Source organism: Lycorma delicatula, chromosome 6 (assembly GCF_047948215.1).
Source record: "Lycorma delicatula isolate Av1 chromosome 6, ASM4794821v1, whole genome shotgun sequence".
Classification (NCBI taxonomy): Eukaryota; Metazoa; Arthropoda; class Insecta; order Hemiptera; family Fulgoridae; genus Lycorma; species Lycorma delicatula.
In genome coordinates, this window is record NC_134460.1 from 98,366,846 (window position 1) to 98,382,338 (window position 15,493).

Consider the following 15,493-nt stretch of genomic DNA (forward strand, 5'->3'; position numbering starts at 1 on the left):
GAAGTCTTGGATAGTGTCTTCATATGGCAGGCCTTTACACGCATCATGTCGTCAGGCTTGCTGCGGGTGGTTTGGACCTAGTCGATAGTTCGTACTTTCAGTACAACGATCCCACTAACATTTGGAGAAATGGGATAGAGTTGTTACGCTGGTAGCTAGTTGTCCAATTCTGATAGGGGCTGATGCAAATGCCAAATCGCTTCTTTGGCATAGTGACATCACGGATGATGGTGGCAAATTGATCCACGGTTTCAGCATAAGTTTGATGTTTTCAATGTTGCCGACGAATTGGCTACTTTCGCCGGCGCGGTCGAGAGCGGAGGGCTTTCGTGGGACCAACATTGATGTTACCATTGGCAAGGGCAGTAGGATTCAGAACTGGTCTGTAGTCAATGATTGCGCAAGCGATCATCGACTAATAGCGTCTGATTTGGTAGGTCGGCTGCGCAAGGTCTATAGGAGGTAAGTCCCTGTTCAGCAGGGGCGCTTTCTGCACAGGCGGGCGGATTGGTCCAAGTTTACTAAATATACTTGCAGCCAGGCATCGGATTTTTGCTCGATGACAGGACATGAAATCCCGTTAGACGACCTGGTAGAGGAATTTTCTTCTCCAGTAGTTGAAGCCGCTAACCAATCAATTCTCAGAGGTACAGGTCGGGAGAGAGAGGCTGGATGGTAGACTCGGGATTTAACTGCGATGAAGCGGACTGTGGGCCGGCTTAGGGGAGCCGCACAACGTGAGGTTGATCCTGATCGGCGTGCAACCCTGCTCGCAGACTATCGTCGGAAAAGGACCGAGAATTTTCATAAGGTTAGGTCTTCTAAGCGTCGGATGCAGTCACTCTGGCTCCTGCATATGCAAGAATGCGGGTTAGTCGGGGTGCTCCGATGATGCATTCGGGACCCTCAGATGTGAGAGGGGGGACGCGGCGGTTTGCCGGCTACGCGCAAAGCGCAGCCGGCAACCTAGTGTAGGGCCGGGAAGGGTAGCCTCGCAGTGGAGGGATGTAGTGGTCGCTACTGCATCTTGATGAAACTGAGAGGACCCCGACGGGAAACCAAAAAACGGCAAGACAGGGGGCAGTCGACTGCCACGACACCCTGACATTCCTGCGCATAGCCTAACCGCAGAGGCCGGGGATGTTGGGGGTGTTTAAAAAAGGATAAAAAAAAAAGTCTTCTAAGCGTGATACCTGGCGCTCTTTTGTACAAGACCAGGGAAATAAGGACCCATGGGGTGTCGTTTATAGAGTTCTTGGGTTTAAGAAGAAAAAAGACATTCTTCTGTCGGCTCTCTCGACCCAGAGTGGTGTCATAATTGAAAAAGATCATGTCCTCACTCTTCTGATGAACATCTGCTTCCTGATTGTACTGAGATTGGTGAAACCTCTTATCAACCTGTCTGAAGGGAAGTCATAGGTTCCACACTGAGATTCAATCTTCTGAGATTACTGAAGCGGAAGTGCGGCAAGCAATTTGTAGTCTGGCTAGGAATAAAGCCCCCGGATATGATTATGTCACAGTGGGACTCCTTGTTCGCACATTGCCAATAATTCTTGGTCCCCTGACTAGGATTTTAATAGGATGCTTTTTGCTGGATATTTTCCAGCGTGTTGGAAACGTGGCGAGTTGAAACTGCTCTTCAAAGCTAGCGACAAGGACCGCACTATAGGTTCTTCTTACCGGCCTCTGACATTAACAGGCTCTTGCCTTCAATAACTTGTGGAGACCCTCTGCACCGTTTCAGTTACAGTAGCGTGGTTGCACGCAAAATGAGATTGAGACTCTCTCAAGCTATTTCAGCAACAGAACCGTTGTCCTTCGTGAAGGCGGTTTTGAAGTAGGAAAGACCCTGTCAAAAGATTGTCCCGCAGGACAGTGTTCTAGGTCCCCTCGTCTGGATCGTCGAATTCGACTCTCTGAACGCGGTTGAGCTTGCCCAATGGCTGCCGCATCGTCCCTTTATGCCGACGATGGGTTGCTGCTGGTCGAGGGAAACTCGCGGACTGGGATAGAATTCAGAGCAACCCAGGCATGTAAGGTACTAAGGTTGTGGAATCTTCAGCATAAGATGGTTTTCAGTGCAGAGAAAACCACTATAATGTTTCTTAAACGTCGTCTAGCCCACGACCCGTCACCCGCGGGTCGTGATGCCCGGACTGTAGGGCCTATGATACTGTGGACCATGTCCTTTATGTTTATCCCCGGTACGAGGCTGAACGTACCAGAGTTGCTGGTGAGCTTGAGAGAGTAAACTCCTTTATTGATCTGCGGGTCAACTGGAAGACACGCAGAGAATGGAGAATAGTGGCTGGCTTTCTCCGTTTCTCGCACTGAGAACAGCTGAGGGATATAAGTAGAGTAGTACCCCGGGTGGCTAGAGACCGCCTGGAGGTAGGCGAATTGTCATCGAGCCACGGTTAATTAGAAATAGTTATGGTGATTTGTAGCAGACTTGCTGTCGACGAGACGACGACTGCACTACCGAGGGTATGGTTATCCATGCAGCCGAAAGGTGTAACGCCTTTTTGACAAGGGCAGTTAATAAATGAGTAAACTATCGCTGCTGGCGGGATGGTGACTGCACTGCCGAGGGCATGGTTTCCCATGCAGCCTGAGGTGTAGCGCCATCTCGACGATGGTAGTTTATGTGAGAAAGTAAACGCAGAACTCTGCGATGGAGCTGAATGGGAGTAGGAAGTCTGTCCTCCTCTCACTGGTAGACCAGAGCGGAGTCCGTAGTTGCAATTAAACTAAGGGTTAAACTATCAAGTTGAGTTTTACTAAGGGAACTAGGTACAAATTCCGTTTGCGAACAACATTTTTTGTGGAATATTATTTTACTGAATTTGCCTCGAATATTATGAGACATTTACTCACTAATAGTTACTTAAAATAACTAGGCGCGGGGTTCGTGCTTTGCGAACTCTGTTAGCTAGTTCAGAGGGCACGAAGTAGGACAATAAAGATGTCCGACAGAAGCCTACAGCGAAGGCGAAGGCCGAGTCAAAATTCACCGATGTAAATGTGTACCGAGGCATTTATATCGGTGGAATTCCAACGAGGCCTAGCTAATTACTGTGAGATGTAATCAGTTAGAGGGCCAAAAGACGACCTCCGTTAAAGCCCATCAACGCTAGGAACGGAGGGGATGGCTACCGGAATCGTCACAATGCGGGTGGTCTTCCCCTACGGTATGTTCGTAGATCACTGAAGATATCTGATACTCCGTGGTTTTATCATTTTATTGATAATAACTGGAAGATTCAGAGAAGATTCTCCTTTTACAACAAACTGACATATACTTATATTTTAAAACTAAACATTTCACACTTAATACATTTTATCAGCTTGACATTAGTGCGACTATATGTTTACCAGTGTATAACTCAAATTAACATTTTTTTGACCAGAGCAGTAAATTATTTGTAAACCATACTCCATTTTTTTAGGATGCGCCATATTCTACTTTTTTCAAAAGACTAGCCTGCAGCTCTTCTCCAAAAAGTTTAATTTTAAAAATGTTCACATTCATACAATTAATGGATGGACAAGTACTTATAACGAAAAAATATTTAATTACAATTATTTTCTAATAAGAAACACTATTTCAAGATGGAAAAAATAACTACAATGATCTTTTAAGTGAAACTGGGGCAAGTTGTATGTCTTCAAACACAATCTCTTTTTTTCTACAGAAATAACAGGATAATCTATAAGTGAAAGAGAAACAAGGAAGAAACAAAGGCTCAATACCAAGTCAGCAATTTTCTTAATTAATAAGTCTGTTCAATGCTACACAAGCAATTCCTTTTAATTGTAAAGTACATTGTAGTGGTTCTATAAGCAAAGAACTAACAGTTTTTAATGTCATAATGTGTGAAGGTTACACAGCCAGAATTACAATTACGATATTTTTAATAATAAATAATTAATACTTCCTAATCAAATAAGCAAAATAAAGGAAAAACTATTATGTTGTAAATACCAGGCTACTCCTCTTTAAGTAGATATAAAACAGTATTAATAAATGAATATTAGTGCATGCACGCGCGTACACACAAAATGCATATTTTTCCAAACATTTCTATCATCCAACTAATGTGTATCAAATTATTAAAATTATATAAATTTATGATAAAAAATAAATGGCTTTAAATAGTATGAACACTTATAGCAAAACTTATACTTATATCTATAACCAGATCTTTACTAAGTATAAATCGTAATTTACTATTAAAAGTTCTTAATTTATTTTTTTTAATTAACACACCAAGGTGAAGTTATAGCATAACTTACTACCTGTTCTAAAGGAATAATGTAGTCGAATTTGAAGTTTTATAAAGCAAAGGGTAGATTTTATGAGTGAAGTCAAAATTTATATTTTATATTTTTAATTTTTTGACATTTCTAAAATATGATATAGTGAGAACAACCATAAGTGCACTTTTTTAGCCAACAAATAGAATTAACAAATTAGTTATTATTAAAAAAACCAATCAATCCAAAATCTTGAAATTTTGAAAAACCTAGCTCAATACGTTTAGTTTTCTGCCCCAAAATGTCAAATCATTATCTTTAATATTTTCAAAGTTATCATTAATTTTGTGAAAAAACTCTTTTTCAGTTTCTAACCAACTTATAATAACAGTTAAAGATTTGTTTTTTCTCACTAATAAAAGAATATGCTCTATGCAAATTTGTCAATGACTTTACAAAATAGTAATCTAAACATTAACACAGCTGCACCAGTTTTCCTAAGTGGTAGTCATGAAAAACAATCATTTACTCATAAAAGAAACAGATATTATTTCTGTAAAAAAAATCACAATACCAGACACAAAATTCAATTTTTTTCTGGTTAAGAAAAATATTTCTTAAAGTAGTTTTTCCAAATTTAATACTATCATTTTTTTTTAAATTTAAAAATGTGTATTAGAATTCTGAGGAAGAAAATCATGACAAATTTGTATCACTAAGAAGTGGAAGGTTACAGTGCTCATTTTGAAGTTGAAAAAAAAATTGTCCTATCAATTTTACTGCTAATATTGGTTGCTTTGCTTTTGAAGTTTTGATTACTTTGTATAATACATTAAGAACGAATAGTTTTCCATTTTTTAAATATTTTATGTTCAAAAAAGAATATATTTCAATTTGCGTGCACATTTCATTAAAATCAATTTCAATGTTACAATCCTCCATAGAAAAAAATTTATATATTGTGTCTATAGTAAAATAATAATTAACAAAAATAACAATGTTATTTATAATATACAAGGTCTGTCCAGAAAGTAATGTCATACATTTTATTGTGAAGCGAGTGTGCTGCAATGTACAGTTGTAATTCAAAAACAAAACAGTTGCAATGTACAGTTGCAATTCAAATTCAAAAACATCTGTTTCATTTCTTGTACAAGTCACAATGCAGCGTTCACTGGAATAAAGATACACGATCAAGTTGTGTGTGAAACTCGGCAAGTCTGCAGCAGAAACTTTTCCAATGGTTCAACAGTCTTCAGGGATGAGTGTTTATCACAAAGGCAAATCTACGAATAGCACAAGATGTTTTTGGAGAGCCGTGAAGAGGTTGATGATGAAGCCCATGCTGGACATCCATCAACCTCCTCAAATGACGAAAATATGACTTGTGTGAAGAACTTTTCCAAACAGACCATAAAATGAGTGTTTGAAGGCTGACATGTTAAATATTCCAAAAACTATCATCCATGAGATTGTGACCAAGGATCTGCACATGAAAAAAGTGTGCACCAAGCTTGTCCCAAGAATTTTGACTGATGATCAAAAATCTTGTAGAGTGGAAATCTGTCAAGACATTTTGGAAATGTGTGAAAATGATCCTCAGTTTTTGGACAATGTTATCAACGGGTAATGAAACATGGATATTCCAGTACGACCCCAAAACGAAGAGGCAAAATGCAGAATGGGACAACTCAACATCCTCTCGCCCCAAGAAGACTTGAACGAGCAATCAAAGATCAAGACCATGCTCATTGTGTTTTTTGACATCAAGGGAATTGTCCACCGTGAGTTTGTACCTTCCAGGACAACTGTTAACTCTAAATTTTATGTAGAAGTCCTTCTTTTCATACCAACAGACTTGGTGACATTACTTTCCAGACAGATCTTGTATATAAGGACCTGGTACCTATGAAAAGTAAAATATGATACTAGATTTGATTCAAAAAGAAGCAAAATCGATTATATCTTTTCTATTTGTATATAAATAAACAACAGAAGAATAAAAGCAAAAAATTAGAGTGAAGTAACAACCAAAGAACAGAAAATAATATTGGTTGCATAATATTGGCTAAAAAAGTTAAAATTCAGAGATTCTCTTTTTTTATGGAAGCCAAACATAAGTTAAAAGAAATATTTAGTGTTTACTGCTAGGGTATAAAATAAGTTTGAGAATAAATATGGGTAAAACAAAAGCAATGAAATATGACATAAAAGAAGTTAATAAAACATTAAGATAAAGAATACACCAGTAGGTTTTAGTTAGGTAGCAAAATTATGACAGATGAACAAAGTAAAGTTAACATCAAAACCAGACTGGCAAAGAGTTATCATGAAGAAAACATAACTGGTATTATCAAACATAAATATAACAATTGGTAAACAATTCTTAAGAATATTAGTGAGGAGTTTAATAATGGGTGTTCAACTTTAAAGAGACCCAATCAATTAGTTTAGTCTATAAATAATAATACATAATTTACAGAAGATGTTGTAAATAATGTTCACCCACTTCTATGTATTTGTCAATATGTTTGACCATGTTCCTGGGTATTCGTGTTAGATGTATCCTCTATTTCCTGGATGGCATTGATAATGTTTGTTTTCAATTCTTGCAGGGTGAGTAGATGGCTCTACAAACAATTTATTTTTTTAAGATAATTTTTTTTAACATAATAATTTCTTTTTTCTTTTTTTAAACCTTTAGAAATTATTCTTCCATTGAAAAAATCCTGTAGCATCTCCATAATAGAGCTGTATGGCTAATGGCACTGTCCCATTGCAACCAATTGTCATGCTCATCCTCTTGCACTAAGGCTATGAACTGTTGCAGCATCCAGTTTTTCAAAAAACAAGGGTCTTGAAACTGCACACCATACGCCTATTTTTTGTGGGAGTAAGGGAGATTCAATGAAAATGTGTGGATTTTCACTACCTTAGTCCAGTAGTTCTGAATATTAACAAACCCACCATAGTGAAACCATACTTCATCCGTGAAAAACACTTTGTCTAAAATGCCAATGTTGCCTCTAATGAAGTTCTTGAACGATTGACCCCTTTTAATTTTTGAACGTGAACCCTTTTAGCATAAACAGTATTAAGCTAAAGTTTTCAAGGAAAACCTGCATATAAGACGGATAACATTTCAGCATTCTCCTCACTGTAGTGTAGGCTGAACCTAGTAAAATCTTCTATTCCCTAGTTAGTCTCCACAAAGATTTATGATATCTTGTACTGCCACTTTAACCTGTTAACGCCCGAAATAATTTGTTGTATCACTTCTATTTTTTTATTATAAATATCTTTTCATTACTTTATTTTTATTAAAAAAATTGTCTTTATATAATTTAATGAAGCCATACATAAAAATTAGCTAAAATTCAACTGGTGCCACTTTGCATCGCTAGGTCCTTATACTGCTTTGCTGGGCACAAGATACAATTGCCATATGACACCGCTAGGAGAGCTCATTGTCTTTGTTTAGAACTCTTTCATCATGTGGAATTTTTATTCATTATTATATTTTATTTATAAAATCTTATGCAAACCTTTTTAAAAGATTTGCAAGAGGGTGAAATTTCTACATATTCTCATTTGCAACAAGGTAGTCGTCACTTATTACTGAATAAACTGAATTATTGACAGAAACCAAATAAATTGACCCATACACATGTTTACTTCTCACATCAGAACTTGTTTTCCAGTATCAGCGTTTTCCTATAATGTAGCCAGACACAATTAGTATACCAAAAAATACTTTTATTTCTTCCTTGGTGATGACAAAATTCAGGTTAATCGAAAAAAAGGGCATAACAGTTAGTCTCAGTTACTGATACACTTACTTAATTATTTCATCATCAAGAAATAATTTGAAAATATCACAAGGAGACATTTCATATAATTACTTTGCGGAAAAACAACGTTGTGTCCCAATATGCCATTGTTTGTCTATATTCTTAAAACAATTTTTTTTATTTTTTACGTGGTGATGCTTTAGGCCCACCAGAAAGACAGGATACGAAGTAATACTTCCATCATTATTTTGACTTGAACAGGAAAGGCTATCTGAATAATTACTGTTTACTAATAGGTATGTTTTCAAGTACAAAGGCAATACATTCATTGGCTCCAATTCGGTGCGAATCAGAAAAAACTACTTCAACTCCAGCAAGTAAGTTGACATTAGCTTAAATTATTTATCAGTCCACCATTGTCTTCATTTAAATGTATCACGGGACCAGGTGATTCATTAGATATAAATTCAACAGGAGGTTGAACTTATCTTCTAGTATCATCAATATTCCACTCACGTTCAAGACCTGAAAACAGCCATTGTGTCGTTTCATTTCAGTATACCCCTACATCCTACATCCCTAACAATTTGTTTTACATATTCCAAACGTGGCCTGCCTACACAATTTTTTCCTTCTACCTGTCCTTCCAATAAGGAAGTCCAAACATTGTCCCCCGTTCGGATCTCCGGGTGGGGACTACTAAGGAAGGGGTCACCAGAAAATTAAAAAATAACATTCTAAGAGTCGGAGTGTGGAATGTTAGAAGCTTAAAAAAGGTTGGTAGGCTAGAAAATTTAAAAAGGGAAATGGATAGGATAAATGTGGATGTAGTAGGAATTAGTGAGGTTCGGTGGGAAGAGGAAGGCGACTTTTGGTCAGGTGATTTTAGAGTAATTAACTCAGCTTCAAATAATGGGTAGGCAGGAGTAGGTTTCATAATGAACAAGAAGATAGGGAAGAGAGTAGAATATTCAAAACACATAGCAATAGAATCATTGTAATAAGGATAAAATCAAAACCTAAACCGACAACGATTGTTAACGTCTATATGCCTACAAGCGCCCATGATGATGATGAGGTAGAGTGTGTATACGAAGAGATTGATGAAGCAATTAAACACGTAAAAGGAGATGAAAATTTAATAATAGTTGGAGATTGGAATGCAAGCATTGGAAAAGGCAAGGAAGGAAATATAGTGGGTGAATACGGGCTGGGCAAAAGGAATGAAAGAGGGGACCGACTTATAGAGTTTTGCATGAAGTATAATTGAGTAATTGCCAACACCCAATTTAAAAATCATAATAGAAGAATATACTTGGAAAAAGTCAGGCGATACTGCAAGGTATCAGATAGATTATATCATGGTTAAGCAAAGATTTAGAAATCAACTCGTAGACTGCAACAAAACTTACCCTGGAGCAGAAATTGATAGCGACCATAATTTGGTGATAATGAAATGTAGATTGAGGTTTAAAAACCTGAAGAAAAGGTGTCAGATGAATCGGTGGAATTTAGAGAAGCTTGAGGAAGAGGAGGTAAAGAAGATTTTTGAGGACATCGCAAGAGGTCTGAGTAAAAAAGATAAGGTAGAAAATGTAGAAGAAGAATGGGAGAATGTTAAAAAGGAAATTCTTAAATCAGCAGAAGCAAACTTAGGCTGAATAAAGAGAACTGGTAGAAAACCTTAGGTTTCAGACGATAAATTGCAGCTGATGGATGAACGTAGAAAATATAAGAATGCGAGTGATGAAGAAAGTAAAAGGAACTATCGGCAATTAAGAAATGTTATAAACAGGAAGTGCAAACTGGCGAAAGAAGAGCGGATTAAAGAAAAGTGTTCAGAAGTGGAAAGAGAAATGAACATTGGTAAAATAGACGGAGCATACAGGAAAGTTAAGGAAAATTTTGGGGTACATAAATTAAAATCTAATAATGTGTTAAACAAAGATGGTACACCAATATATAATACGAAAGGTAAGGTCGATAGATGGGTGGAATATATTGAAGAGTTATACGGAGGAAATGAATTAGAAAATGGTGTTATAGAGGAAGAAGAGGAAATTGAGGAGGATGAAATGGGAGAAACAATACTAAGATCTGAATTTAAGAGAGCATTAAAAGATTTAAATGGCAGAAAGGCTCCTGGAATAGACGGAATACCTGTAGAATTACTGTGCACTGCAGGTGAGGAAGCGATTGATAGATTATACAAACTGGTGTGTAATATTTATGAAAAAGGGGAATTTCTGTCAGACTTCAAAAAAAGTGTTATAGTCATGATACCAAAGAAAGCAGGGGCAGATAAATGTGAAGAATACAGAACAATTAGTTTAACTAGTCATGCATCAAAAGTCTTAACTAGAATTCTATACAGAAGAATTGAGAGGAGAGTGGAAGAAGTGCTTCTAAGTGGAAGCAATTTTAGGCCTCAGATTAATAGTAGAAGGAAGATTAAAGAAAAACAAACCAACATACTTGGCATTTATAGACCTAGAAAAGGCATTCGATAACGTAGACTGGAAATGTTAATATTAAAATATATTATTAAATATATTTATATATTGTAGGAGCGCAACAATATTTATATATTAATATTAATATATTATTAAAATGTTAATATTTTTAAAAAATTACGGTTCAAATACAGAGATAGAAGAACAATTGCTAACATATACAGGAACCAAGCCTTCAGTAAGAAATATAATTTGTTTACATCAAAAATTAATTTAAATGTCAGGAAAAGATTTTTTAAAGTGTATGTTTGGAGTGTCGTATGTTTGTAGAAAATCTTGGAGAGCTGCGTCAAACCAGTCAAATGACTGAAGACAAAAAAAAAAAAAGAAAAAAAAGTTGCCTGCCTGCACAATTTTTCCCTTCTACCTGTCCCTCCAATATTAAAGCGACTATTCCAGGATGCCTTAATATGTGGCCTATAAGTCTGCCTCTTCTTTTAAGTATATTTTTCCAAATGCTTCTTTCTTCATCAATTTTCCGCTACGCCTCTTCATTTGTCACTTTATCTACCCATCTGATTTTTAATATTCTCCTATAGTACCACATTTCAAAATCTTCTAATCTTTTCTTCTCAGATACTTCAATCGTTCAAGTTTCACTTCCATATAAAGCTGCGCTCCAAACATATACTTTCAAAAATCTTTTTCTGACATTTAAATTAATTTTTGATGTAAACAAATTATATTTCTTACTGAAGGCTCGTTTCACCTGTGCTATTTGGCATTTTATACCGTTCCTGCTTCGTCCATCTTTAGTAATTCTACTTCCCAAATAACAAAATTCTTCTACCTCCATAATCTTTTCTCTTCCTAATTTTACATTCAGTGGTCCATCATGTTCTTTCTATTACATTTCATTACTTTCGTTTTGTTCTTGTTTATTTTCTTGCGATAGTTCTTGCATAGGACTTCATCTATGCCGTTCATTGTTTCTTCTAAATCCTTTTTACTCTCGGCTAGAATTGCTATATCATCAGCAAATCGTAGCATCTTTATCTTTTCATCTTGTACTGTTACTCTGAATCTAAATTGTTCTTTAACATCATTAACTGCTAGTTCCATGTAAAGATTAAAAAGTAACAGAGATAGGGAACATCCGTCGGACTCCCTTTCTTATTACGGCTTCTTTCTTATGTTCTTCAATTGTTACTGTTGCTGTTTGGTTCCTGTACATGTTAGCAATTGTTCTTCTATCTTTGTATTTGAACCCTAATTTTTTTAAAATGCCAAACATTTTATTCCAGTCTACGTTATCGAATGCCTTTTCTAGGTCTATAAATGCCAAGTATGTTGGTTTGTTTTTCTTTAATCTTCCTTCTACTACTAATCTGAGTGCTAAAATTGCTTCCCTTGTCCTTATACTTTTCCTGAAACCAAATTGGTCACTCCTAACCACTTCTTCCACTCTCAATTCTTCTGTACAGAGAGGAGAGTATAACTAAAATATTCTAGGGTTATAAATTCAATTGAGGGAAGTTCCAAAGCACGAAATTAAAAATTATATGTTAGAAACATGTAATGTAAGATATCTTAAGTTTGTGGAAAACTAAGAGAATGGTTATACAATAGGGAAATATGTACTTAACAGGATATAGTAAGAGTTAGACCAACAATATGCTTAATTTTGCAAAGTAAACAACTTCTTGTTACAAGAAGAATATTTTAGTAGCCTAAAAGAAGAAATACCTGGTCTAACTCTTAAGATAAACCAAGATACCAGATAAATTCATGTTACTGTTATAGAAAGACAAAATTAAACATCAGAGTTATTATCGCCGATCATAATCTAGTCAAAAACTCAAAGGAAAAAAGTAGCAATAAATGTAACATAAATGATACTGTAACACTAAAAAACAGAAACAATATTGAAAACTATCAAAAATCTGTACAACAGGGCATTATAAAACTACCAAATTTTATTAAAGGTAAAACAGAATGGTTTGTAAATTCATTTCTATTATTATTATTTATGTTATTAACTACCCAAGATATCAGGAAATTATTAAGAATTTTACAGCCTACTTAGAAAATTATGATAAAAAAATGTTGATCTCAGCAAGAAGGCAAAGCAACACAGCACACACTGTCAATTTCATCAAAATAAAAGATTTATTTATTTAACTATTCTGATGTGTAAATTTTTCATAGGTTGTCATTTCTTACAGGCTATGGCCTCCATGTTCCTCAAATCCCTCAAGAACCTCTCCTTCTAAAGTAATTTGAAAGACAGTGTTTTTAAGAACTAATGCATTGGGCACATTGAAAAAAAATCTGTACTTTTCAAGCAGATGCCCACAGAAGAAAGGCGATGTGTAGTTAGTCAAGTTAGTTGTTAGATGGAACCACTGAAAGGAGAAAATAAATTAAAATTATAATCTAACTTTATATAATAAAAAAATATAACTATAATCTAACCAAACTTAACCTACACTCTCTAATCTTGACTAGCGAGCAAAGGTTAGCAAGCGTAGGTTAAGTTTGATTAATTATATTTATATTTTTAGATTTATTATTTTATATACTACCTATATATATCACCATTACTAAAGATGGACGAAGCAGGAGCGATATAAAATGTCTAATAGCAAAGGGAAACAAGCCTTCAGTCAGAAATATAATTTGTTTACATCAAATATTAATTTAAATGTCAGGAAAAGATTTTTGAAAGTATATGTTTGGAGCGTCGCTATATATGGATGTGAAACTTGGACAATCGGAGTACCTGAGAAGAAAAGATTAGAAGCTTTTGAAATGTGGTGCTATAGGAGAATGTTAAAAATCAGATGGGTGGAGATAAAGCGACAAATGAAGAGGTGTTGCGACAAATAGATGAAGAAAGAAGCATTTGGAAAAATATAGCTAAAAGAAGAGACAGATTTATAGGCCACATATTATGCCATCCTGGAATAGTCGCTTTAATATTGGAAGGACAGGTAGAAGGAAAAAATTGTGTAGGCAGGCCACGTTTGGAATATGTAAAACAAATTGTTAGGGATGTAGGATGTAGAGGGTATACTGAAATGAAACGACTAGCACTAGATAAGGAATCTTGGAGAGCTGCATCAAACCAGTCAAATGACTGAAGACTGAAGACAAAAAAAAAAATATATCGCCAGTGAAATGAGAAAATAAATTAAAATTATAATCTTACTTTATATATTAAATAAATTTATATAAGTAACATATAAATATATATATAGTTACTTATAATTTTAATTTATTTACTTTCTCCTTTCAGTGGCGCAATCTTAACAACAAACTGACTAACTACAGATCACCTGCAGGCATCTTCTTGAAAGGTACCAAAAAATCTCTAATATGAATACACTAATTTCACAAAACTGAAATAAATATGAAAAACAACTTGAACCTCTATCAACGCAAAAGTGAAAAATTAATTAAATTTAAGATTGTAAATTTGGTAATTGTATAACTGAATTTCTTTTGTAAATAAATGGATTGTTTAAACAAGTGTTATGATCAATCAAAATAAATTTAAACACTTATAATATTCAACAAAAATAAAAATGTAATGCTAATTTGTAATTTGGCTTAAGTTAATTTTTTTTCTTGTATACACAAATCCACTTTTGTATCTTACATAATCTGAATCAAGTAAGCCAATCTTTCAAATAAAAGACAATCTCAAATGATTTGTATTCTCAATATCAAAAACATGAAACAGTAATTGATCGGAAAGAGCTGGAATAAATATTAATGATATCAACTTAATGATAAGATTTTTATTGTTAATAATAATGATAAAAGATTAAAGAAAATCTGAAATAGAAATGTTAAGCTTGCTCACAAAAAATAAGACACGAAAGTAGGATACGAAAACTCCGTACACTTAAACCATAACTGAACAAATTTAACAAAGTCTACTTTCAAAATATACTTCAATCAACTATAACCATAATAATTCCAATATTAAGTTGAATAAACATCCAGTACAAAAACAAATTGATATAAATAAAGTGCTGTAAAAAAGTTTTAAAAAACCCTGTTTTAGCTTCCTACTATCAATAACAATCAAATGACCACACTGAAATTATTCTTGCAGAACATATCTAAACACTGAGCATTCATGAACATGCAAGCAGACATGCAAAAACATAATACATAAACTTCTAAAGTGAACACAAAGTTTTTGTAAACATGTGCGGAAAAGATCTTTCAGCCCCTCTGTGAAGTGAAATAATTATTGATAATGTCCATTTTGAAGTAGATTAACTGCTCGCTTAGAGTATGGTGAAAAAGTATATTTGGATATGTCGCTTGTTTAATGTAAAATTTTGTTAATTTTAGTCAATAAAATAAACACAATACACTATTTAATACTTTTCCATTATATGCCTGCCACCAACTTTTCTGCTAAAACATTTTATTTAAAGAAATCTATACAGCTTCCATGAGGTTGGCAATATTTTTAAACTACTGCCCCAGAGAAGTTCAAAATTAGCCATCTAAAGTCACTGTTTGACAAATTTATCTTGTTCATTCATTGAACTCAAGCACTCAATTGTTACTGGTGTGTTCACAGACAATAAATCAATGAGTTTTTGTGAGTGATTTATCATCAAATGCTCATACTGGCTAGTATGAGCAGTTGAGCAGTATGAGCAGATCCAGTTGTGGATGTCATATGTTTACAATCTGTTAGATACTATTCTTGTTCTTGGAGCAATATGGTAATAAATGTTGTTAAATAACATTTTTGGTGTTTAATAACAAACAACAGAGGAAGTTCACACCATTTTTTCAGGGCACACACCATATCAAAATCAAACAACATTGCATTGCAAATTATATTTCTGCTTCTTTAACAGAAACTGGTCAATTTCCACAATTTGGCCTACACCACTGACAACAGATTTTCCAATCATTTTTATGCACTAGCTTCTTTTAACTAATTATTCCAATCGATAC

The 15,493-nt window shown here is 34.8% G+C and overlaps 1 protein-coding gene across 7 annotated transcripts in view; it reads right to left on the minus strand.

The window, feature by feature from the left end:
- LOC142326057 (DDB1- and CUL4-associated factor 8-like) overlaps nucleotides 1-15,493 on the minus strand; it is a 79,746-nt gene that overhangs the window by 62,280 nt on the left and 1,973 nt on the right. The window contains exon 2 of one of the 7 annotated variants that reach the window (XM_075368161.1): nucleotides 12,728-12,909. The exons of the other annotated variants lie outside the window; for them this stretch is intronic. The gene's annotated coding sequence lies outside the window, so the exon portion shown is untranslated. The remainder of the gene's footprint in view (nucleotides 1-12,727; nucleotides 12,910-15,493) is intronic. 7 annotated transcript variants of the gene reach the window in all.